Source organism: Cryptomeria japonica, chromosome 2, assembly GCF_030272615.1.
Source record: "Cryptomeria japonica chromosome 2, Sugi_1.0, whole genome shotgun sequence".
NCBI classification, from domain to species: domain Eukaryota; kingdom Viridiplantae; phylum Streptophyta; class Pinopsida; order Cupressales; family Cupressaceae; genus Cryptomeria; species Cryptomeria japonica.
The window spans coordinates 431,064,655-431,090,005 of NC_081406.1; the positions used below are offsets into that span (position 1 = coordinate 431,064,655).

Below are 25,351 nucleotides of genomic sequence, written 5' to 3' on the forward strand. Positions count from 1 at the left end.
ATCTGGGGGCCGCATTTTTTTCGTCCAAGTGCTGGGCGGGGCTCCGAAGAGGGGTTTCTCATCCGGGGGCCGAGCTGGGCAAAACCCTTGGGCCGCATTTTTTTTGTCCAAGTGTTGGGCGGGGCTTCGAAGAGGGGTTTCTCATCCAGGGGCCAAGCTGGGCAACCCTTGGGCCGCATTTTTTTCGTCCAAGTGCTGGGTGGGGCTTCGAGGAGGGGTTTCTCATCCGGGGGTTGCATTTTTTTTGTCCAAGTGCCGGGCGGGGCTCCGAAGAGGGGTTTCTCATCCGGGTGCCAAGCTCGGCAACCCATGTGCCACATTTTTTTCGTCCAAGTGCTGGGCGGGGCTCCGAAGAGCGGAAGTGGAAGTGGGGTTTCGGGCATTACCCTCGAGCCACCTTTCCGTCCGAGAGTTTAGTGAGGCTTTTTACCGTTGCAGCTCCCCATGTCCGAAGTGGGGATTTCTGGGTAGGGGCTTCGGGTGCGCATTACATTTTTGCCCAAGCGTCTAGTGGGGTTTCTGGTGCGCTCCAAAGTGGGGTTTCTCGCATTGGGGCTTCCCAGGCCCGGTTGTTGGGTGCGCACCCACCCTGGCGTGCACAAAGTCGGAAGTTGGGTTAATTGCCCGGTTTGCCCAGGGTGCGCACCTTCGCCAGGGTGGGCGCACAACTTGCCTGGGCTGCGCACCAGGGCAGGCTCAAGATGGCACTCATGTTTTGTTTTTTTCACTATCTTTCAAAACGGAAATTTTAAAATCTCATTTATTTTTGCCTTTTCCGGAAATTAGTGAAGGCAGTGCATCAAAGGTGCGCAACGCTGGTGCGAACCCGGGACCGCTCCGATGTGTGCTCCAAGGTGCGGCGTGCACAAAGTCGGAGCCCGGTTTGCCCCGGGTGCACACCTCGCGTGCACCTTCGCCGGGGTGGGCACCTTGGTGTGCAGACCTTGGCTGGGTTGCGCGCCCTGGCGGGCACCATGGTGCGCACCAAGGAGCGCTCTGAAGTGTGCTTCAAGGTGCGGCGTGCATGAAGTCGGAGCCCGGTTTGCCCCGGGTGCGCACCTCCGCCAGGGTGGGCACCTTGGTGCGTAAACCTTGCCTGGGCTGCGCACCAGGGTGGGCTCAAGATGGCACCCGCGTTCCGTTTTTTTCACTATCTTTCAAAACGGAAACTTTAAAATCTCCTTTTTTTTTGCCTTTTCTGGAAATTAGTGAAGGCAGCGCATCAAAGGTGCGCACCTGGCTGCCCACCTTGGTGTGCTCTGAGGTGCCCACCATGGTGCGCACCCGGGAGCACTACGAAGTGTGCTCCAAGGTGCGACGTGCACGTTGTCGGAGCCCGGTTTGCCCCGGGTGCGCACCTCGCCTGCACCTTGGCCGGGGTGGGCACCTTGGCTGGGTTTGCCCCGGGTGCGCTCCGAAGCGGGGTTACTGGAGCGCCCCCTCTTTTTTTGTCAGAGCGTTTGGTGGGGTTTCTCGCATTGGCTCTTCCCAGGCCCGGTTGTTGGGTGCGCTCCCACCCTGGTGCGCACGAAGTTGGAAGCTGGGTCAATTGCCCGGGCGCGCACCTTGGTGCGCACACCTTGGCTGGGCTGCGCACCAGGGCGGGCTCAAGATGGCACCAGCATTCCCTTTTTTTCACTATCTTTCAAAACGGAAATTTTAAAATCTCATTTTTTTTTGCCTTTTATGGAAATTAGTGAAGGCATCGCATCAAAGGTGCGCACCTCGCTGCCCACCTTGGTGTGCTCCGAGGTGCCCACCACGGTGCGCAACGCTGGTGCGAACCCGGGAGCGCCTCGATGTGTCCTCCAAGGTGCGGCGTGCACGAAGTCGAAGCCCGGTTTGCCCCGGGTGCGCACCTCGCGTGCACCTTCGCCGGGGTGGGCACCTCGGCTGGGTTGTGCGCCCTGGTGGGCACCATGCTGCGCACCAAGGAGCGCTCTGAAGTGTGCTCCAAGGTGCGGCGTGCACGAAGTCGGAGCCCGGTTTGCCCCGGGTGCGCACCTCGCGTGCACCTTCGCCGGGGTGGGCACCGCGGCTGGGTTGTGCGCCCTAGTGGGCACCATGGTGCGCACCAAGGAGCGCTCCGAAGTGTGCTCCAAGGTGCGGCGTGCACGAAGTCGGAGCCCGGTTTGCCCAGGGTGCGCAGCTCGCGTGCACCTTCGCCGCGGTGGGCACCTTGGCTGGGTTGGGCACCATTGAGCGCTCCGAAGTGTGCTCCAAGGTGCGCAACATGGCGTGCACGAAGTCGGGGCCCAGTTTGCCCCGGGTGCGCACCTCGCGTGCACCTTCGCCAGGGTGGGCACCTCGGTGCGCACACCTTCTCAATGTTTTTTTGCCTTTTCTGGAAATTGGTGAAGGCAGCGCATCAAAGGTGCGCACCTCGGTGTGCTCCGAGGTGCGCACGAAGTCGAAAGTCGGGTTAATTGCATTGTTTTCCCCAGGTGCGCTCCGAGGTGCGCAACATCGGTGCGCACCAAGGAGGGCTCCGAAGTGTGCTCCAAGGTGCGCACGATGGCGTGCACCTCTGGTGCGCACGATTCGGAGCTCGGTTTGCCCGGGGTGCGCACACCTTGGCTGGGTTGCGCACCTTTTGTGCGCTCCGAGGTGCGCACGAAGTCGGAGCTTGGTTTGCCCCGGGTGCACACCTTCGCCTGGGTGCGGACACCTTGGTGGGCGCCATGGTGCGCACCTTTCGTGTGCTCCAAGGTGCGCACGAAGTCGGAGCTCGGTTTGCCCCGGGTGCGCACCTTGGTGGGCATCATGGTGCACTCCGAGGTGCCCAAGATTGGTGCGCACCAAGGAGCGCTCCGAAGTGCGCTCCAAGGTGCGCAGGTGCGCGCGAAGTCGAAAGTTGGGTTAATTGTCCGGTTTGCCTCGGTGCGCACCTTGCGTGCACCTTCGCCAGGGTGGGCGCCTTGGTGCGCACACCTTGGCTGGGCTGCGCACCCGGGCGCGCACACCTTGGCACCCGCGTTTCCTTCATTTAAATTTTTTTTTTTTACAATCTCTCAAGTGGGAAATTCTATAATCTCAACTTTTTTTGCCTCTTCAGGAAACTTTTGAATGGAGCGCATCATTGGTGCGCTCCGAAGTGTGCTCCAAGGTGCGCACCTCTGGTGCGCTCCAAAGCTCTCTCCAGCTGCGTGCACCTGCCCCGGGCGCGCACCCGGCCCCGCCCAGCTTCGCTCACCTGTCCCGGGCGTCTGGTGCGGAACCTTAGAGTAAGAAACATCACCGTGCACCTTGGCCAACGTGCGCGACTCGACTGAGCGCGCACTGGCCGAGGTGCACACCGATTTCACCTAGGTGCGCGCGCAGCACCTCGGGCGCACCGGGGTGCGCACACAACGCCCGGGTTGCACCGTGGCCTATGTGCTCGGGGCGCCTCGGGTGCGCGCTCGGTGTCGCCCCCGCGCGCGCGGTAGTGCGGGCACCGCACCCCGGCCCGGCCCGGCCCCGACGAGAACGCAAACGGGCAAAAGGTTAATTCAAATAGCATTGCGACGCCCGGCGAAAAACTAAAAAAGGGTGCAACACCGGGACTTCCCGGGAGGTCACCCATCCCAGTACTACTCCGGCCCAAGCGCGCTTAACTGCGGAGTTCTGATGGGATCCGGTGCACTAACGCTGGTATGATCGCACCCGTTATGAGCTTGTCGCAGTGTGTACTTAGCAAACCGCGACCCACGTGCGAATCCACCCCGGCCACCCACCCCCGTCGAGGTGCACACCCTCCCTCGCCAAGTGCGCCCCGTTCGCCAAGTGTGAGCCCTGCCCGGGTGCGCGCACCTTGCTAGGGCGTCGGGTGTGCACCCGGGTCCGCCTACGTGCGTGCACCGGGACGGGGCGTCGTGTGCGCACCCGACCCGCCCAAGTGCGTGGAGTGTCCCGTCTGCAACGCGGTGCCCACACACCACCTCGGGCGCAACGACCTGCGCTCACATGTGGGCTGAGTGCACCGTGGTGCATGTTCGGGGTGCGTCGGGTGCACGCTCGATCTTGCCCCGGTGCACCAAGGCGCTCGGTTTGCCCCGGGTGCGCACTTGGTGCAAGGTGGGCACCCAAAATAGGGATCAAGCACCAAAAACAAGTTTCGGGATGCAAAATGGGACCCAAGGACCACAAATGCGTTCCAAGACCCATGATGGGTCCACGAGAACAAAAATGTGTTCCGAGACTTAAGAAACAAATATTGGGTTTTAGGAGAAGAAACATGCTCTGATGCCCAAAACGAGAATTGACCCCGAAAAGGCCACAGGCCAAAAGTGGGATGCGAGACCAAAAAAAATGGGACCCGAGGACCAAAATTGGGTTCCCAGGTCGAAGACAGGGCAACCGGACAAGAAACGACCTCTAAGGCTCGAAATGAGTCCCGACGACTAAAACTTGACAAGAAGCACCCATCAGGCACCCAACTTGACACCCATGGGATGCCGACCCACCCGGGCTTCCACCTAGCACACCTTGGCACCCACCCACCCTGGCACCCAACCTCGCACCCAACTTAGCACCTTTGAACCCACATTGGCACTCACCCTGACCCTGGCACCTTGGAACCCACATTGGCACTCACCTCGACCCTGGCACCCACCTTTGCACTCACCTTGGGACCCACCCTGGCACCCACCCAGACACCCACCTTGGTTCCTTGGCACCCACCTTGGATCCTTGGCACCCACCCCGACACCCACCTTGGCACGCAACTTGGCTACTTGCCACCCACCTTGGCTCCTTGACGCCCACCCCGACAACCACCCCGTGACCTACCCTGGCTAGGGTTGGTGCACACCCACCCTGGTGCCCACCTTGGCACCCACCCCATGACCCACCTTGGCACGCACCTTAGTACCCACCCCGTTACCCACCCTAGGACCCACCCCGTGACCCACCTTGGCCAGGGTGGGCACCTTGGTGCGCACAACTTGCCTGGGCTGCGCACCAGGGCGGGCTCAAGATGGCACCGGCGTTCCGTTTTTTTCACTATCTTTCAAAACGGAAATTTTAAAATCTCATTTTTATTTTTTTTTTGCCTTTTCTGGAAATTAGTGAAGGCAGCGCATCAAAGGTGCGCAATGCTGGTGCGAACCCGGGAGCGCTCCGATGTGTGCTCCAAGGTGCGGCGTGCACGAAGTCCGAGCCCGGTTTGCCCCGGGTGCGCACCTCGCCTGCACCTTCGCCGGGGTGGGCACCTTGGTGTGCAGACCTTGGCTGGGTTGCGCGCCCTGGTGGGCACCATGGTGCGCACCAAGGAGCACTCTGAAGTGTGCTCCAAGGTGCGGCGTGCACGAAGTCGGAGCCCGATTTGCCCGGGGTGTGCACCTCGCGTGCACCTTCGCCGTGGTGGGCACCTTGGCTGGGTTGCGCGCCTTGGTGGGCACCATGCAGTGCACGAAGTCGGAGCCCGGTTTGCCCCGGGCGCGCACCTCCGCCAGGGTGGGCACCTTGGTGTGCACAACTTGCCTGGGCTGCGCACCAGGAAGGGCTCAAGATGGCACCCGCGTTCCATTTTTTTCACTATCTTTCAAAACGGAAATTTTAAAATCTCATTTTTTTTTGCCTTTTCTGGAAATTAGTGAAGGCAGCGCATCAAAGATGCGCAACGCTGGTGCGAACCTGGGAGCGCTCCGATGTGTGCTCCAAGGTGCGGCGTGCACGAATTCGGAGCCCGGTTTGCCCCGGGTGCGCACCTCGCGTGCACCTTCGCCGGGGTGGGCACCTTGGTGTGCAGACCTTGGCTGGGTTGCGCGCCCTGGTGGGCACCATGGTGCGCTCCGAAGTGTGCTCCAAGGTGCGGCCTGCACGAAGTCGGAGCCCGGTTTGCCCCGGGTGTGCACCTCGGGTGCGCACCTCGCGTGCACCTTCGCCGCGGTGGGCACCTTGGCTGGGTTGCAATCCTTGGTGGGCACCATGCCGTGCACGAAGTCGGATCCCGGTTTGCCCCGGGTGCGCACCTTCGCCAGGGTGTTCACCTTGGTACGTACACCTTGCCTGGGCTGCGCACCAGGGCGGGCTCAAGATGGCACCCGCGTTCCGTTTTTTTCACTATCTTTCAAAACGGAAATTTTAAAATCTAGTTTTTTTTTGCCTTTTTTGGAAATTAGTGAAGGCAGCGCATCAAAGGTGCGCACCTCGCTGCCCACCTTGGTGTGCTCCGAGGTGCCCACCACAGTGCGCAACGCTGGTGCGAACCCGGGAGCGCCCCGATCTGTGCTCCAAGGTGTGGCGTGCACGAAGTCGGAGCCCGGTTTGCCCCGGGTGCGCACCTTGGTGTGCACACCTTGGCTGGGTTGCGCGCCCTGGTGGGCACCATGGTGCGCACCAAGGAGCGCTTCGAAGTGTGCTCCAAGGTGCGGCGTGCACGAAGTCGGAGCCCGGTTTTCCCCGGGTGCGCTCCGAAGCGGGGTTATTGGAGCGCCCGCTCTTTTTTTGTCGGAGCGTTTGGTGGGGTTTCTCGCATTGGCTCTTCCCAGGCCCGGTTGTTGGGTGCGCACCCACCCTGACGCGCACGAAGTCGGAAGTAGGGTTAATTGCCCGGGTGCGCACCTTCGCCAGGGTGGGCACCTTGGTGCGCACGCCTTGCCTGGGCTGCGCACCAGGGCGGGCTCAAGATGGCACCCGCGTTCCGTTTTTTTCACTATCTTTCAAAACGGAAATTTTAAAATCTCATTTTCTTTTGCCTTTTCTGGAAATTAGTGAAGGCAACGCATCAAAGGTGCGCACCTCGCTGCCCACCACGGTGCGCAACGCCGGTGGGCACCCGGGAGTGCTTCGAAGTGTGCTCCAAGGTGCTGCGTGCACGTTGTCGGAGCCCGGTTTGCCCCGGGTGCGCACCTCGCGTGCACCTTCATCGGGGTGGGCACCTTGGCTGGGTTTGCCCCGGCTGCGCTCCGAAGCGGGGTTATTGGAGCGCCCCCTCTTTTTTTGTCGGAGTGTTTGGTGGGGTTTCTCGCATTGGCTCTTCCCAGGCCCGGTTGCCACCCTGGCGCGCACGGAGTCGGAAGTAGGGTTAATTGCCTGGGTGCGCACCTTTGCCAGGGTGGGCACCTTACCTGGGCTGCGCACCAGGGCGGGCTCAAGATGGCACCCGCGTTCCGTTTTTTTCACTATCTTTCAAAACGGAAATTTTAAAATCTCCTTTTTTTTTGCCTTTTCTGGAAATTAGTGAAGGCAGCGCATCAAAGGTGCGCACCTGGCTGCCCACCTTGGTGTGCTCTGAGGTGCCCACCACGATGTGCACCCGGGAGCGCTACGAAGTGTGCTCCAAGGTGCGACGTGCACGTTGTCAGATCCCGGTTTGCCCCGGGTGCGCACCTCGCCTGCACCTTGGCCGGGGTGGGCACCTTGGCTGGGTTTGCCCCGGGTGCGCTCCGAAGCGGGGTTACTGGAGCGCCCCCTCTTTTTTTGTCAGAGCGTTTGGTGGGGTTTCTTGCATTGGCTCTTCCCAGGCCCGGTTGTTGGGTGCGCTCCCACCCTGGCGCGCGCGAAGTTGGAAGCTGGGTCAATTGCCCTGGCGCGCACACCTTGGCTGGGCTGCGCACAAGGGCGGGCTCAAGATGGCACCAGCATTCCCTTTTTTTCACTATCTTTCAAAACGAAAATTTTAAAATCTCATTTTTTTTTGCCTTTTATGGAAATTAGTGAAGGCATCGCATCAAAGGTGCGCACCTCGCTGCCCACCTTGGTGTGCTCCGAGGTGCCCACCACGGTGCGCAACGCTGGTGCGAACCCGGGAGCGCCCCGATGTGTGCTCCAAGGTGCGGCGTGCACGAAGTCGGAGCCCAGTTTGCCCCGGGTGCGCACCTTGCGTGCACCTTCGCCGGGGTGGGCACCTCGGCTGGGTTGCGCGCCCTGGTGGGAACCATGGTGCGCACCAAGGAGCGCTCCGAAGTGTGCTCCAACGTGCGGCGTGCACGAAGTCGGAGCCCGGTTTGCCCCGGGTGCGCACCTCGCGTGCACCTTTGCTGTGGTGGGCACCATGGCGTGCACGAAGCCGGAGCTCGGTTTGCCCCAGGTGCGCACCTCGCGTGCACCTTCGCCGGGGTGGGCACCTCGGCTGGGTTGCGCGCCCTGGTGGGCACCACGGTGCGCACCAATGTGCGCTCCGAAGTGTGCTCCAAGGTGCGGCATGCACGAAGTCGGAGCCCGGTTTGCCTCGGGTGCGCACCTCGCGTGCACCTTCGCCGGGGTGGGCACCTCGGCTGGGTTGCGCGCCCTGGTGGGCACCATGGTGCGCACCAAGGAGCGCTCCGAAGTGTGCTTCAAGGTGCGGCGTGCACGAAGTCGGAGCCCGGTTTGCCTCGGGTGCGCCCTGGTGGGCACCATGGTGCGCACCAAGGAGCGCTCCGAAGTGTGCTCCAAGGTGCGGCGTGCACGAAATCGGAGCCCGGTTTGCCCCGGGTGCGCACCTCGCGTGCACCTTCGCCGCGGTGGGCACCATGGCGTGCACGAAGTCGGAGCCCGGTTTGCCCCGGGTGCGCACCTCGCGTGCACCTTCGCCGGGGTGGGCACCTTGGCTGGGTTGCGCGCCCTGGTGGGCACCTTGGTGCGCACCAACGAGCGCTCCAAAGTGTGCTCCAAGGTGCGGCGTGCACGAAGTCGGAGCCCGGTTTGCCTCGGGTGCGCACCTCGCGTGCACCTTCGCCGCGGTGGGCACCATGGCGTGCACGAATTCAGAGCCCGGTTTGCCCCGGGTGCGCACCTCGCGTGCACCTTCGCCGGGGTGGGCACCTCGGCTGGGTTGCGCGCCCTGGTGGGCACCATGGTGCATACCAAGGAGTGCTCCGAAGTGTGCTCCAAGGTGCGGCGTGCACGAAGTCGGAGCCCGGTTTGCCCCGGGTGTGCCCTGGTGGGCACCATGGTGTGCACCAAGGAGCGCTCCGAAGTGTGCTCCAAGGTGCGGCGTGCACGAAGTCGGAGCCCGGTTTGCCCCGGGTGCGCACCTCGCGTGCACCTTCGCCGGGGTGGGCACCTCGGCTGGGTTGCGCGCCCTGGTGGGCACCATGGTGCGGACCAAGGAGCGCTCCGAAGTGTGCTCCAAGTTGCGGCGTGCACGAAGTCGGAGCCCGGTTTGCCCCGGGTCCGCCCTGGTGGGCACCATGGTGCGCACCAAGGAGCGCTCCGAAGTGTTCTCCAAGGTGCGGCGTGCACGAAGTCGGAGCCCGGTTTGCCCCGGGTGCGCACCTTCGCCGCAGTGGGCACCATGGCATGCACGAAGTCGGAGCCCGGTTTGCCCCGGGTGCGCACCTCGCGTGCACCTTCGTCGGGGTGGGCACCGCGGCTGGGTTGCGCGCCCTGGTGGGCACCATGGTGCGCACCAAGGAGCGCTCCGAAGTGTGCTCCAAGGTGCGGCGTGCACGAAGTCGGAGCCCGGTTTGCCCCGGGTGCGCAGCTCGCGTGCACCTTCGCCGCGGTGGGCACCTTGGCTGGGTTGGGCACCATTGAGCACTCCGAAGTGTGCTCCAAGGTGCGCAGCATGGCGTGCACGAAGTCGGAGCCCAGTTTGCCCGGGGTGCGCACCTCGCGTGCACCTTCGCCAGGGTGGGCACCTCGGTGCGCACACCTTCTCAATGTTTTTTTGCCTTTTCTGGAAATTGGTGAAGGCAGCGCATCAAAGGTGCGCACCTCGGTGTGCTCCGAGGTGCGCACGAAGTCAAAAGTTGGGTTAATTGCATTGTTTTCCCCGGGTACGCTCCGAGGTGCGCAACATCGGTGCGCACCAAGGAGGGCTCCGAAGTGTGCTCTAAGGTGCGCACGATGGCGTGCACCTCTGGTGCGCACGATTCGGAGCTCGGTTTGCCCGGGGTGCGCACACCTTGGCTGGGTTGCGCACCTTTTGTGCGCTCCGAGGTGCGCACGAAGTCGGAGCTCGGTTTGCCCCGGGTGCGCACCTTCGCCAGGGTGCGCACCTTGATGTGCACACCTTGGTGGGCGCCATGGTGCGCACCTTTCGTGCGCTCCAAGGTGCGCACGAAGTCGGAGCTCAGTTTGCCCCGGGTGCGCACCTTGGTGGCCGCCATGGTGCACTCCGAGGTGCCCAAGATTGGTGCGCACCAAGGAGCGCTCCAAAGTGCGCTCCAAGGTGCGCAGGTGCGTACGAAGTCGAAAGTTTGGTTAATTGTCCGGTTTGCCTCGGGTGCGCACCTTGCGTGCACCTTCGCTAGGGTGGGCGCCTTGGTGCGCACACCTTGGCTGGGCTGCACACCCGGGCGCGCACACCTTGGCACCCGCGTTTCCTTCATTTAAATTTTTTTTTTTTACAATCTCTCAAGTGGGAAATTCTATAATCTCAACTTTTTTTGCCTCTTTAGGAAACTTTTGAATGGAGCGCATCATTGGTGCGCTCCGAAGTGTGCTCCAAGGTGCGCACCTCTGGTGCGCTCCAAATCTCTCTCCAGCTGCGTGCACCTGCCCCGGGCGTGCACCCGGCCCTGCCCAGCTTCGCTCACCTCTCCTGGGCGTCTGGTGTGGAACCTTAGAGTAAGAAACATCACCGTGCACCTTGGCCAACGTGCGCGACTCGACCGAGCGCGCACTGGCCGAGGTGCACACCGATTTCACCTGGGTGCGCACGCAGCACCTCGGGCGCACCGGGGTGCGCGCACAATGCCCGGGTTGCACCGTGGCCTGTGTGCTCGGGGCGCCTCGGGTGCGCGCTCGGTGTCGCCCCCGCGCGCGCGGTAGTGCGGGCACCGCACCCCGGCCCGGCCCGGCCCCGACGAGAACGCAAACGGGCAAAAGGTTAATTCAAATAGCATTGCGACGCCCGGCGAAAAACTAAAAAAGGGTGCAACACCGGGACTTCCCGGGAGGTCACCCATCCCAGTACTACTCCGGCCCAAGTGCGCTTAACTGCGGAGTTCTGATGGGATCTGGTGCACTAACGCTGGTATGATCGCACCCGTTATGAGCTTGTCGCAGTGTGTACTTAGCAAACCGCGACCCACGTGCGAATCCACCCCGGCCACCCACCCCCGTCGAGGTGCACACCCTCCCTCGCCAAGTGCGCCCCGTTCGCCAAGTGTGAGCCCTGCCTGGGTGCGCGCACCTTGCTAGGGTGTCGGGTGTGCACCCGGGTCGGCCTACGTGCGTGCACCGGGATGGGGCGTCGTGTGCGCACCCGACCCGCCCAAGTGCGTGCAGTGTCCCATCTGCAACGCGGTGCCCACACACCACCTCGGGCGCAATGACCTGCGCTCACATGTGGGCCGAGTGCACCTTGGTGCATGTTCGAGCCGCCTCGGGTGCACGCTCGATCTTGCCCCGGTGCACCAAGGCGCTCGGTTTGCCCCGGGTGCGCACTTGGTGCAAGGTGGGCACCCAAAATAGGGATCAAGCACCAAAAACAAGTTTTGGGATGCAAAATGGGACCCAAGGACCACAAATGCGTTCCAAGACCCATGATGGGTCCACGAGAACAAAAATGTGTTCCGAGACTTAAGAAACAAATATTGGGTTTTAGGAGAAGAAACATGCTCTGATGCACAAAACGAGAATCGACCCCGAAAAGGCCACAGGCCAAAAGGGGGATGCGAGACGAAAAAAAATGGGACCCGAGGACCAAAATTGGGTTCCCAGGTCGAAGACAGGGAAACCGGACAAGAAACGACCTCTAAGGCTCGAAATGAGTCCCGACGACTAAAACTTGACAAGAAGCACCCATTAGGCACCCAACTCGACACCCATGGGATGCCGACCCACCCGGGCTTCCACCTAGCACACCTTGGCACCCACCCACCCTGGCACCCAACCTCGCACCCAACTTAGCACCTTTGAACCCACATTGGCACTCACCCTGACCCTGGCACCTTGGAACCCACATTGGAACTCACCTTGACCCTGGCACCCACCTTTGAACTCACCTTGGGACCCACCCTGGCTCCCACCTCGGCACCCACCCAGACACCCACCTTGGTTCCTTGGCACCCACCTTGCATCCTTGGCACCCACCCCGACACCCACCTTGGCACGCAACTTGGCTACTTGCCACCCACCCCGTGACCCACCTTGGCCAGGGTGGGTGCACACCCACCCTGGTGCCCACCTTGGCACCCACCCATGCTAGCACCCAGCCTGTGACCGGCCTTGGAACCCAACCTCGCACCCGTCTTGGCCAGTGTGGGTGCACACCCATCCTGGCACCCACGTTGTGACACACCCGCTGACCCACGCACCCTAGCACCCACGTTGGCACCCACCTTTTAACCTAACCTAGCAACTTGGCATCCACCCTGTGACCCACCTTGGCATCCACCATAGCAGTCGCCCACTTGGCACCCACCTTGGAACCCAACTTGGCACCCACCTCGGCACCCACCTTGCCACTCACCCTAGCATCGACCCATCCTAGCACCCACCCTGGCACCTTTGCACCCTAGCACTCACCCATCATAGCACCTAACCTGTGACCCACCTCGACACTCACCCTCGCACCCACCTTGGAACCCAACCTAGCACCCACCCACCCTGACACCCACCCTTGCACCTACCCACCCTTGCACCCACCCTGTGACCCATCTTGGCACCCACCCATCCTACCACTCAACCTATCACCCACCTTCTCACCCACCTTGGCATCCACCTTAGCACCCACCCACACTGGCACCTTGGCACCCACCTCGGGCAAGGTGGGTGCACACCCACCCTGGCACCCAATTTAGAACCCACCGAGCATGTTACCCACCTTGGCATCCACATTGCAGCCCACCCTAGTACCCACCCTATGACCCACATTGGCATCCACACCCTAGCACCCAGGCACCTCGACACCCGCCTTGACATCCACCCTAGCACTGAACCTGTGACCCACCTTGGAACTCACCCTAGAACCCACCCACCCTGTGAACCACCTTGGCATCCACCTTAGCACCCACCCACCTTGGCACCCACTCTAGCACTCACCCATCCTAACACCCAACTTGTTACCCACCTTGGCACCCGCCCTCGCGTCCACCTTGAAACCCACCCACGCAGGAGCCCACCTTGGCACCCAACCCAACACCCACGCATCCTGGCACCCAACTTGTGACCCACCTTGGAACCCACCCTAGTACCCACCTTTGAACCCACCATATCACCAACCCACCTTGGCACCCACCCTATGACCCTCTTTGGAATCCACCCTAGCACGCACCCACCCTGGCACCCACCATGGAGCGCACCCTAGCACCCACCCACCTCGGCACGTACCTCAACACCCACCTTGGTGTGCGCACTGCGCCAACCTCTCAAAGACCCTATGTGGTGCGCTCCAAAGTGTACACCTTTGGTGTGCACCTTTGGTGCACACCGAGGTGCACACCAAAGTGTGCACCGAGGTGAGCACCAAAGTGCACTCCAGGGTGCACACCAAGGCGCGCACCTTTGGTGCAGTCAATGCAAACGAATTCGGAAGTTGGGGTCGACGTCCTAATCGTTGCTGCAGACTACACGTATGAGAATCGGACAAATAGCTTTATATAGGGGAGGTGTTGCGTTTGATGGGTCGACTCCCCTGGTTGTGTGCACTGCACCAACTTCAAATACCCTGTCTTGTTTAAGAAGTCGAAAGTTGGGGTGGATGTCCTAATCATTGCTGCAGACTACGCATGTATGAGAATCAGACAAATAGCTTATATAGGGGAGGTGTTAAGTTCGGTGGGTTGACTCCCCTGGTTGTGCGCACTGCGCCAACCTCAAAGACCCCGCATTGCAGAAGAAGTCGGAAGTCGGATTTTGGTGAGCACCAAGGCGTGCACCTTTGGTGCGGTCAACACAGACAAATTCAGAAGTTGGGGCTGATGTCCTAATTGTTGTTGCAAGCTACACATGTATGAGAATCAGACAAATAGCTTATATAGGGGAGGTGTTGGGTTTGATGGGTCAACTCCCTTGGTTGTGCGCATTACGCCAACCTCAAAGACCTTGTTTTTGTTAAGAAGTCAAAAGTTGGGGTCAATGTCCTAATGGCTCCTGCAGGCTACACATGTATGAGAATCGGACAAATAGCTTATATAGGGGAGGTGTTGGGTTTGATGGGTCGACTCCCCTGGTTGTGCGCATTACGTCAACCTCAAAGACCTTGTTTTTGTTAAGAAGTCAAAAGTTGGGGTCGATGTCCTAATTGCTCCTGTAGACTACACATGTATGAGAATCAGACAAATAGCTTATATAAGGGAGGTGTTGGGTTTGATGGGTTGACTCCCCTAGTTGTTCGCATTACACCAACCTCAAAGACCTTGTTTTCGTTTAGAAGCCGAAAGTTGGGGTCGATGTCCTAATTGCTCCTGCAGGCTACGCATGTATGAGAATCAGACAAATAGCTTATATAGGGGAGGTGTTGGGTTTGATGGGTCGACTCCCTTGGTTGTGCACATTGCGCCAACCTCAAAGACCTTGCATTGCGGATGAAGTCGAAAGTCAGAGTTTGGTGTGCTACAAGGTGTGGTCGAAGGTGCTCACCTAGGTGTGCACCTTTGGAGCGCACGAAAAGTGCCCTCCAAAAGTGCGCACCTTTGGAGCGCACAAAAGTGCCCTCCAAAAAGTGCCCTCCAAAAGTGCGCACCTTTGGAGCGCACAAAAGTGCCCTCCAAAAGTGCGCACCTTTGGAGCGCACAAAAGTGCCCTCCAAAAAGTGCCCTCCAAAAGTGCGCACCTTTGGAGCGCACAAAAGTGCCCTCCAAAAGTGCGCACCTTTGGAGCGCACAAAAGTGCCCTCCAAAAGTGCGCACTTTTGGTGCGCACTTTTGGTGCACACCAAGGCGCTGGTTCGGTCTTTGCAGGGGAGTTCGGAAGTTGGGGTCGATGTCCTGAGTAGAGGTGCAAACTACACAGGTGTGGGAATCGGACAAATAGCTTATATAGGGGAGGTGTATGCTTCGATGGGTCGACTCCCCAGGTTGAGCGCACCGTGCCAACCTCAAAGACCCTACTGTATGGATGAAGTCGGAAGTTGGGTCCGATGACCGATTCGATTAGTAGGTATGCTCATGAGGTCGGAATTTGGGTCCGATGACCTGCCATGTGCAGGAAGGCGAATGTTGGCACTGTGCGTTGCAAGGTGCACACCAAGGCGCTGGTGCGGTCTTTTTAGTCGAGTTCGGAAGTTGGGGTCGATGTCCTGATCAGAGGTGCAAACTACACAGGTGTGGGAATCGGACAAATAGCTTATATAGGGGAGGTGTATGCTTCGTTGGGTCGACTCCCCTGGTTGAGCGCACCGTGCCAACCTCAAAGACCCTACGGTATGGATGAAGTCGGAAGTTGGGTCCGATGACCGATTCGATATGTAGGAATACTGGCGAGGTCGGAATTTGGGTCCGATGACCTGCCATGTGCAGGAAGGCGAATGTTGGCACTGTGCGTTGCAAGGTGCGCACCAAGGCGCTGGTTCCGTCGTTGGAGGTGAGTTCGGAAGTTGGGGTCGATGTCCTGATTGGAGGTACAAACTACACAGGTGTGGGAATCGGACAAATAGCTTATATAGGGGAGGTGTATGCTTCGATGGGTCGACTCCCCGGGTTGAGCGCACCGCGCCAACCTCAAAGACCCTACTATATGGATAAAGTCGAAAGTTGGGTCCGATGACCGATTCGATTAGTAGGCATGCACAGGAGGTCAGAATTTGGGTGCGATGACCTGCCATGTGCAGGAAGGCGAATGTTGGCACTGTGCGTCGCAAGGTGCGCACCAAGGCGCTGGTGCCGTCATTGCAGTCGAGTTCGGAAGTTGGGGTCGATGTCTTGGTTGGAGGTGCAAAACACAGGTGTGGGAATCGGACAAATAGCTTATATAGGGGAGGTGTATGCTTCGATGGGTCGACTCCCCGGGTTGAGCGCACCGCACCAACCTCAAAGACCCTACTATATGGATAAAGTCGGAAGTTGGGTCTGATGACCGATTCGATTAGTAGGCATGTACAGGAGGTCGGAATTTGGGTGCGATGACCTGCCATGTGCAGGAAGGCGAATGTTGGCACTGTGCGTCGCAAGGTGCGCACCAAGGCGCTGGTGCCGTCGTTGCAGTCAAGTTCGGAAGTTGGGGTCGATGTCTTGGTTGGAGGTGCAAACTACACAGGTGTGGGAATCGGACAAATAGCTTATATAGGGGAGGTGTATGCTTCGATGGGTTGACTCCCCGGGTTGAGCGCACCGCGCCAACCTCAAAGACCCTACGGTATGGATGAAGTCAGAAGTTGGGTCCGATGACCGATTCGATACGTAGGCATACTCGCGAGGTCGGAATTTGTGTCCGATGACCTGCCCTGCGCAGGAAGGCGGAATTTGGGTTCGATGACCGAGTTGAATGCGTGCCCTGCGTAGAAAGGCAGAATTTGGGTCCGATGACCGAGTTGATGTTGATGGCCCGCCATGCACAGGAAGGCGGAATTTGGGTCCGATGACCTGACATACGCATGGAGTCCGACTCGGGGGCCGATGTTCGATTCGATGACTTGCATTGTGGGTAAAGTCGGAAGTTGTGGTCTTTGACCCGATTCGATGACCAGACTTCGGCTGCTTGAGAATCGGACAAATAACTTATATAGGGGATGTCACGGGCTTTGGGAGTTAAGCCTGTGCGGCACTGACAAGTCCCGACCCGACTCGGATCCGTTCAAGGTCAGAGACCTCCGGCCTACGCCTTGTCCCTTCCAATATTGCACTAAAGCGGAATGCACAATGAAATTACAGATCGACTTGCTCCCAGAATGCATAAAAGGATACAGGATGCAATGCGGAATAAAATAGACAACACAACATTCAAAGGTGGGGCGAGGTGCCCATATCCTTTATTATTATCCTCAAAGATTACAATGCTGGATAGAACTCGGTATTGAGAAATACCGGTCGCCCCCAAATGGTTTGCCCAGCCAGCCAATCTGACTCGGACAAGTTACAAAGAGTCTCTTCGACTCAGACTGGGATCGGCTCGCTCGAGAGGAGAACCAGTTAGCTCCCCGAGGTGCCAGATCGCCAAGTCACAAGACCCCAATGCTCGCCTGAGCAATAAAGTCCCTCGCTGCAATGTTTGCACTCAGACTTGCGACGCCGAAAACTCGCATCTGTCTGCTCGTCTGCTCGCTGCCGAATGCTCGATCGCTTTCTGCCTCTGCTTCCGATTCCGATTGCCAAGAATGAGCATCCCGCTCATCTTATATACGGGAGGGTCGGACCCAAATAAAAGAGCCGTTGGGCGGATAGGGCCGGCCCAAAAGAAATCCCGCCAATGAAAAATTAGTGCCCATATAGGTCCGGACTCATATGAGTTAAGTCGCGCTAAGAAGAACATCGGCCAAGTCCCATGTCGGCCCCCGCCAAAGAAATAAAACATATTGGCCCCGCCGATGAAATGAATTAAGTCGGCTGTGCGAAACACCAACTCCATGTCGGCTATGCAAAAGAAAGAGTTCCGATGCAAAATGGAACCCCACTAAGGCTGGACCCGATCCAAAATCTGTGCAAGTATTCTGCCCAATGCAGACCCGTTACATCCTCCCCCACTAAACTAGTGGCGGCGCCCTCGACGCCAGCACCCCTGCACAGAGCACTGGGAGGCATTGACCCAGAAATCTACTCCTGTCTGGGCGGGTTCCTCCTGGAGAGGAACTCCATGATTATCTCCTCGTCTCGCCATAACGACTCACTGCGTTCCCAGGAAGCGGAGTCGCATCCCTGTCCTTCGAACATCACCAAGAACTCACGGATGCCGTTCTTGCCTCCTCCTCGTGTTCGCATGGCAAGGACCTGGCTGACTCTGCGGTCCGGATTGTCCAACACATTCGCCGGGCCTCTGTTTGGAATATTTCTTGTCAAATCTTCCTCATCTGGACCAAAGACTTCGCCGGGTAGACGAAGCAATCTGTCCCAAAGTGGTTCATACGGCCTTGTCTCATGTTCCTCCCAGGTCCAGTGATCCACGGCCTCAGAACAACTCGCCATGATTTCCAAGGATTTCCGAGTACTCTCTTCGTCGGATAGATTGGTGCTACCTCCGATCGACATCAAGTCGCCATAACGAATCATTCCCTGCTGATCCCAAGTGGTGAAGATATCATCTTCACAAAGAGCCTCATTGAACCCAATGAAGTCTGGAAAGGTATCAATGTGTAACTGAACAGGTCCCCCTTCTTGTCTCCTGAAAGTGAGGGCTGCTGAAGTGAAACCTCCTGGCTGTGCCTGTTCGGGAGAAGTGACATCGCCCTGCGATTCACCTCCTCTAGCCATGACATCTCGGGTAGGTCGGGATTCCTCGTTATCATCCGCATGCTGGTTTATCAAACGTAAGGTGCCCAATCTCATCTTGGTGCTCACCTCGGGAACGTCTTGATTCATGACTTCCCTCGCTGCGACGATCTTAACATCATAGAAGCAGGCCAACCTCTGCGGCTCTGCTCCTACCGGCTTGCAAACAAACTTGTGTGCCAACAATTCCGCCAACTGATCCAGTTTGGCGTTGAAAGGATCTGCCTTGGCTTCTGGCTGTTCCATCCAGACCCAACGCTGCAAAGCTTCCGAACAACTTGCCACGAGTTCGGATGCACGGGGGTAGTCTTCTGGTCGAAATTCTCCTCCAGAACCGAGAACCAATAAGTCTCTCAAGGAGATGACTCCGCTGTTCTCCCACCTATCCAAGATGTCTACCTCCGAGTAGATGTCTGGCAACTCGGCGGACCCTGTCAAGATCTCAAAATCCACATAAAGTCGGGCTGAGCCTCCTCTCAGCCGTCGGAACAAAAGACTGGTGGTTCGAGTGTTGGTAAGGAAGTCGTTCCCCAACGGTTCCTTTGGCTGCTTTGTTTTGTCCCGCCTAATTCTTTCGAACTCATACAGGCCAAGCAAGACATTCTCCGATGTCGTCTCGCCCTGGTTCGGTATAGTAAGAGCTGATCTCTCTACCAAAACTCCTTTCAGCATCTCAAATGCTGTCTGCTGCTTATCACCCCATTTCCATCCGCGGTCCTTCTTCAACAGATCCGTCAAGGGGCTCGCAATCCGAGAATAGCCTGCTACGAACTTGCGATAGTAGTTAGCTAAACCAAGGAATTGTCTCACCTCATGCACATTGCGAAGCGGCTCCCAGTCTCGGATTGCCTGAAGCTTCTCCGGGTCTGGTCGGATCTGGCCATGACCAAGAATATGGCCCAGAAACGGCACTTCCTCCTGCGCAAAGGCACACTTTTCCTTCTTTGCGAACAGCTGATGTTCTCTCAACAAAGCAAACACCTCCTGAAGGTGCCTCTTGTGTTCCTCCATGTCTCGACTGTATACCAAAATGTCATCCAGATACACAACAACGCACTTGTCCAACAATGAGCGAAACACATCGTTCATCAAGGTGCTGAAGGTTGCAGGAGCGTTAGTGAGACCAAAAGGCATAACCAAGAATTCATAGCTACCATACCTCGTCGTGATCGCGGTCTTCTCCTCATCACCTGGCGCGATCCTGATCTGATAGTAACCCTGCCTCAGGTCCAACTTGGTGAACACTCTTGCATCGACCAGTCGATCAAAGCTATCCGCTATGAGAGGTAACGGATACTTGTTCTTGATGGTGAGCTTGTTCAAAGCTCGATAGTCCACACACATCCGAAGGCTTCCATCCTTCTTGCGCTGGAACAAAACTGGAGCAGCATAAGGTGATCTGGAGGGACGCAAGTATCCTGCCTCAGCGAGCTCTGCCAGTTGCTTCCTCAACTCCTCCATCTCCGGTGTGGAGAGTCGATAGGGAGCCTTCGCTGGTGGTCTTGCCCCTGACTCTAGTTCGATCCTGTGATCAACGTGCCTCCTCGGTGGTAACACAGCTGGGAGCTGGTCTGGCATAACATCCGCAAACTCGGACAACACATCCTGGATCGTCGAGGTGTTAGAGGGTCCTGACGACTCTCCTTCATCCCAATCTCCAATCAGTGCGGCCAAAAACAACTCCTCCCGCCTTCCCTTGCCAACCTGCTTAGCACTGAGCGCATTCAACAGGAGATCCTGTTCCACGCTCTTCATCATCGGAACCATACTTGGTCTGCTCGGATCCAATATCAGCAAACAGCCCAAGTGTGGCACCACAGCTGCTGATGCCGACCTCAAGAACTCCTGCCCGAATGAGATCGAACTCGTTCATCCCAATGGCGATCAAATCAAGCACACCCTGCCACGACCCAACTCGGATGACTTCCTTATGGATCTCACTGCTCACCTGCTGCGCGGGTGCGGTCACCGCCTTGAACTGATTTGTAGTGGGCTCGATCTTGAGTCCAAGCTTCTTCGCTCGGCATGCGGAGATGTAGTTGTGGGTGGCACCTGAATCCACCATAGCTAGCACCTTCTTGTTGCCAAAGAAAGTCTCCACAAAACACAACTCGTGTTTATCGGCCACTTCGGTAGAATGCTGCACTGCATTCAGGAGTTGTAAGGTGCTCATTGCGGGCAACTTCTTCTCCTCGAACAACAGCGCGTTGACCCTACTCCGGTCTGGACAGCTCCGTGCCCAGTGATCATCTTTGCCACAGATGAAACACCCTGGATCACGATCCTTCTTCTTCTCAGTCTGTGCGTGATCTTTCTTCTTCGGGTTGCCTTCTCCATTCGACTTCTTCGGTTTCTTCTTCCTGGGCTCGCCGTTAGGATCGGAAGGAGGTCCGCCTCCCTTCTTCTCTTTCCGGCGGAAGTTCTTCTTGTAGTCTGTTCGAACTCCACCAAAGCCCCTAGCTGCATTGCCCTTATAGTCGAGCAGCCCGTCCGCAACTGTGATCGCCTCGGCCAAAGTCTGAACTTTCTGTCTCCTTAGCTCATCCTTCGCCCAGGGTTGTAGACCCTTAGTGAAGAGGAATAACTTCTCGAAGTCGCTCAACTTGGTGCATTCCAAATCCAACACCTGAAATGCCTTGACATACTCTCGAATAGTGCCAGTATGTTTGAGTTCATCGAACCTGGATCGGATGATCCAATCCGAATTCCCAGGTCGGAATTGATCATGAAGCGCTGCCTTCAAGTCAGCCCAGGACTTGATCGGTTTCACCGTCTTCCCAGCGCGTTCATCTGCCTGATGCGTTCGCCACCACAGCTTCGCACTGCCGGTAAGGTATGTTGCAATATCCTTGACCTGTGCCTCATCAGACGTCTTCGGTGCACACGACAGGTACTCCTCAACATCCCAGAAGAAATTATCAAGTGCCTTGTCGTCGCGCTCACCGTCATAAGTTCCAACTCGAGTTGCCTTAGAACCATGCGTTCCTCCCTGCAACAACGAATGGAAGATCTATTGTCCCTCTTTGAGGAAGCGGATCTCTTCCCTCAAAGACTCTATCTGTTCCACCAGCTTCGACCACTCTGCCGTCATGCGCTCCTCGAGGTCGGACTGTTCCAACTCCTCGAGTCGATTTTCATGGTCTTATAGCCAATCGCGGTGCTTCGGATCTTTCCCCTTCGAAGACACCTTCGCAGCCTTACTCTCAGGTTGCACGACCTCCACTTCATGCTGACTATCTGTATCTGCCATCTCTCGATCTGCACGACTCTGGATTTGATCCGAAGCTCTGATACCAACTGTCACGGGCTTTGGGAGTTAAGCCTGTGCGGCACCGACAAGTCCCGACCCGACTCGGATCCGTTCAAGGTCAGAGACCTTCGGCCTACGCCTCGTCCCTTCCAATATTGCGCTAAAGCGGAATGCACAATGAAATTACAGATCGACTTGCTCCCAGAATGCATAAAAGGATACAGGATGCAATGCGGAATAAAATAGACAACACAACATTCAAAGGTGGGGCGAGGTGCCCATATCCTTTATTATTATCCTCAAAGATTACAATGCTGGATAGAACTCGGTATTGAGAAATACCGGTCGCCCCCAAATGGTTTGCCCAGCCAGCCAATCTGACTCGAACAAGTTACAAAGAGTCTCTTCGACTCAGACTGGGATCGGCTCGCTCGAGAGGAGAACCAGTTAGCTCCCCGAGGTGCCAGATCGCCAAGTCACAAGACCCCAATGCTCGCCTGAGCAATAAAGTCCCTCACTGCAATGTTTGCACTCAGACTTGCGACGCCGAAAACTCGCATCTGTCTGCTCGTCTGCTCGCTGCCGAATGCTCGATCGCTTTCTGCCTCTGCTTCCGATTCCGATTGCCAAGAATGAGCATCCCGCTCATCTTATATACGGGAGGGTCGGACCCAAATAAAAGAGCCGTTGGGCGGATAGGGCCGGCCCAAAAGAAATCCCGCCAATGAAAAATTAGCGCCCATATAGGTCCGGACTCATATGAGTTAAGTCGCGCTAAGAAGAACATCGGCCAAGTCCCATGTCGGCCCCCGCCAAAGAAATAAAACATATCGGCCCCGCCGATGAAATGAATTAAGTCGGCTGTGCGAAACACCAACTCCATGTCGGCTATGCAAAAGAAAGAGTTCCGATGCAAAATGGAACCCCACTAAGGCTGGACCCGATCCAAAATCTGTGCAAGTATTCTGCCCAATGCAGACCTGTTACAAGGGAGGTATTGTTCTCGAACATCCTCCCCCCGTGCCCGTTTATGTCGATTGATGCTAGTGCTCGACTGGTTGGAGAGCTCGGATGCAAAAATCTTGCACCAGGATTTATCGATTGTGATGGACACGGCAAGTCTCCTGATTGCTATGCAGGAGCTCATCGGGAATCTCTATGCGGCCTCGGTATGGACTCGACCTGCGGAATGGTTCGGCAATGGTAGTCACTCCAACACGTCCTTGCAGTGGCCACAGAGGTGATTCGACTAGAGCTCCAGTCTAGCTTTTGGGTTGCTTGGCGGACTGGTATAGCCGTGATCGAGTTCCGGCCATGAACGTTTTAGATAGCTCTTGGGCTTTCTGGGATGGAAGTCGGAAGTTTGGGCTGTTGTCCGATTTGATGACCATTCTTTGGATGTGTGAGAATTGGACAAATAACTTATATAGGGGACTGTGTTGTCTCACGCAGCCCCCTCCGTGCCCCTCTATCTCGACCGATGTTGGTGCTTGAAAGGGTTGGGATCGCTCGGATTTATAAACGTGCACCACCGTTTGTCGAGTGTGAGGGACATGGCAGGTCTCCTAAATGCTATGCGGGCGCTCTCTGAGAATCTCTATCCGGCCTCGACACAGACTCGTCTTGCTGAATGGTTTGGTACTGGTAGTCGATCCAACATGTCCTTGTTGTGGCCGCCTAGGCGATTCGATTCGAGCCCCTGTCTAGCTTTTGGGTTGCTTGGCGGATTTTGCCCTATCCGCAAGTGAGCTCAGTCCCTAAACGTTCGAGGAACCCGATTGCTATGCGCCGACTCTCTTTCTTGCGAGCCTCCATCTAGCTTTTGGGTCTCTACGGAACGGAAGTCGGAATCTGGGACCGTTGTTTGATTCGACGAGGCAGACTACGGTTGTGCGAGAATCGGACAAATAACTTATATAGGGGAGGTGTCACGAGCTTTGGGAGTTAAGCCTGTGCGGCACCGACAAGTCCCGACCCGACTCGGATCCGATCAAGGTCAGTGACCTTCGGCCTATGCCTCGTCCCTTCCAAGATTGCGCTAAAGCGGAATGCACAATGAAAATGCAGATCGACCCTCTCCCAAAATGCATAAAAGGATACAGAATGCAATGCGGAATAAGATAGACAACACAACATTCAAAGGTGGGGTGAGGTGCCCAAATCCTTTATTATGATCCTCAAAGATTACAATGCTGGATAGAACTCGGTATTGAGAAATACCGGTCACCCCCAAATGGTTTGCCCAGCCAGCCAATCTGACTCGGACAATTACAAAGAGTCCCTTCGACTCAGACTGGGATCGGCTCGCTCGAGAGGAGAACCAGTTAGCTCCTCGAGGTGCCAGATCACCAAGTCACAAGACCCCAATGCTCGCCTGAGCACTAAAGTCCCTTGCTGCAATATTCGCACTCAGCCCAGCGACGCCGAAAACTCGCATCTGTCTGCTCGTCTGCTCGCTGCCGAATGCTCGATCGCTTTCTTCCTCTGATTGCTTGATTGCTAAGAATGAGCATCCCGCTCATCTTATATACCTGATGGGTCGGACCCAAATAAAAGAGTCATTGGGCGGATAGGGCCAGCCCAAAAGAAATCCCGCCAATGAAAAATTAGCGCCCATATAGGTCCGGACTCAAATGAGTTAAGTCTGCGCTAAAAGAAGTCATCGGCCAAGTCCCATGTCGGCCCCCGCCAAAGAAATAAAACATATCGGCCCCGCCGATGAAATGAATTAAGTCGGCTGTGCGAAACACCAACTCCATGTCGGCTATGCAAAAGAAAGAGTTCCGATGCAAAATGGAACCCCACTAAGTTCTGACCCGATCCAAAATCTGTGCAAGTATTCTGCCCAATGCAGACCCGTTACATCCTCCCCCACTAAACTAGTGGCGGCGCCCTCGACGCCAGCACCCCTGCACAAAGCACTGGGAGGTAATGACCCAGAAATCTATTCCTGTCTGGGCGGGTTCCTCCTGGAGAGGAACTCCATGATTATCTCCTCATCTCGCCATAACGACTCACTGCGTTCCCAGGAAGCGGAGTCGCGTCCCTGTCCTTCGAACATCACCAAGAACTCACGGATGCCATTCTTGCCTCCTCCTCATGTTCGCATTGCAAGGACCTAGCTGACTCTGCGGTCCGGATTGTCCAACACATTCGCCGGGCCTCTGTTCGGAATATTTCTTGATAGATCTTCCTCATCTGCACCAAAGACTTCGCCAGGTAGACGAAGCAATCTGTCCCAAAGTGGTTCATACGGCCTTGTCTCATGTTCCTCCCAGGTCCAGTGATCCACGGCTTCAGAACAACTCGCCATGATTTCCAAGGTTTTCCGAGTGCTTTCTTTATCGGACAGATTTGTGCTACCTCCAATCGACATCAAGTCGCCATATCGGATCATTCCCTGTTGATCCCAAGTGGTGAAGATATCGTCTTCACAAAGAGCCTCATTGAACCCAATGAAGTCTGGAAAGGTATCAATGTGTAGCTGCACAGGTCCCCCTTCTTGTCTCCTGAAAGTGAGGGATGTTGAAGTGAAACCTCCTGCCTGTGCCTGTTCAGGAGAAGTGACATCGCCCTGCGATCCACCTCCTCTAGCCATGACATCTCGGGTAGGTCGGGATTCCTCCTTATCATCCGCATGCTGGTTTATTAACCATAAGGTGCCCAATCTCATCTTGGTGCTCACCTCGGGAACGTCTTGATTCATGACTTCCCTAGCTGTGACGATCTTAACATCATCCAAGCAGGCCAACCCCTGCGGCTCTGCTTCTACCGGCTTGCAAAAAAACTTGTGTGCCAACAATTCCGCCAACTGATCCAGTTTGGCGCTGAAAGGATCTGCCTTGGCTTCTGGCTGTTCCATCCAGACCCAACGCTGCAAAGC

At 57.1% G+C, this 25,351-nt stretch overlaps 2 non-coding genes across 2 annotated transcripts; both read right to left on the reverse strand.

The window, feature by feature from the left end:
• Nucleotides 1–3,528: 3,528 nt before the first annotated feature.
• LOC131873763 (5S ribosomal RNA) lies at nt 3,529–3,647 on the reverse strand. Its single transcript, XR_009371662.1, has one exon. It is a non-coding gene; the product is annotated as a 5S ribosomal RNA (ribosomal RNA).
• Nucleotides 3,648–10,783: 7,136 nt separating this feature from the next.
• LOC131873861 (5S ribosomal RNA) lies at nt 10,784–10,902 on the reverse strand. The gene has a single exon (XR_009371747.1). It is a non-coding gene; the product is annotated as a 5S ribosomal RNA (ribosomal RNA).
• Between the last annotated feature and the right edge of the window lie 14,449 nt (nt 10,903–25,351).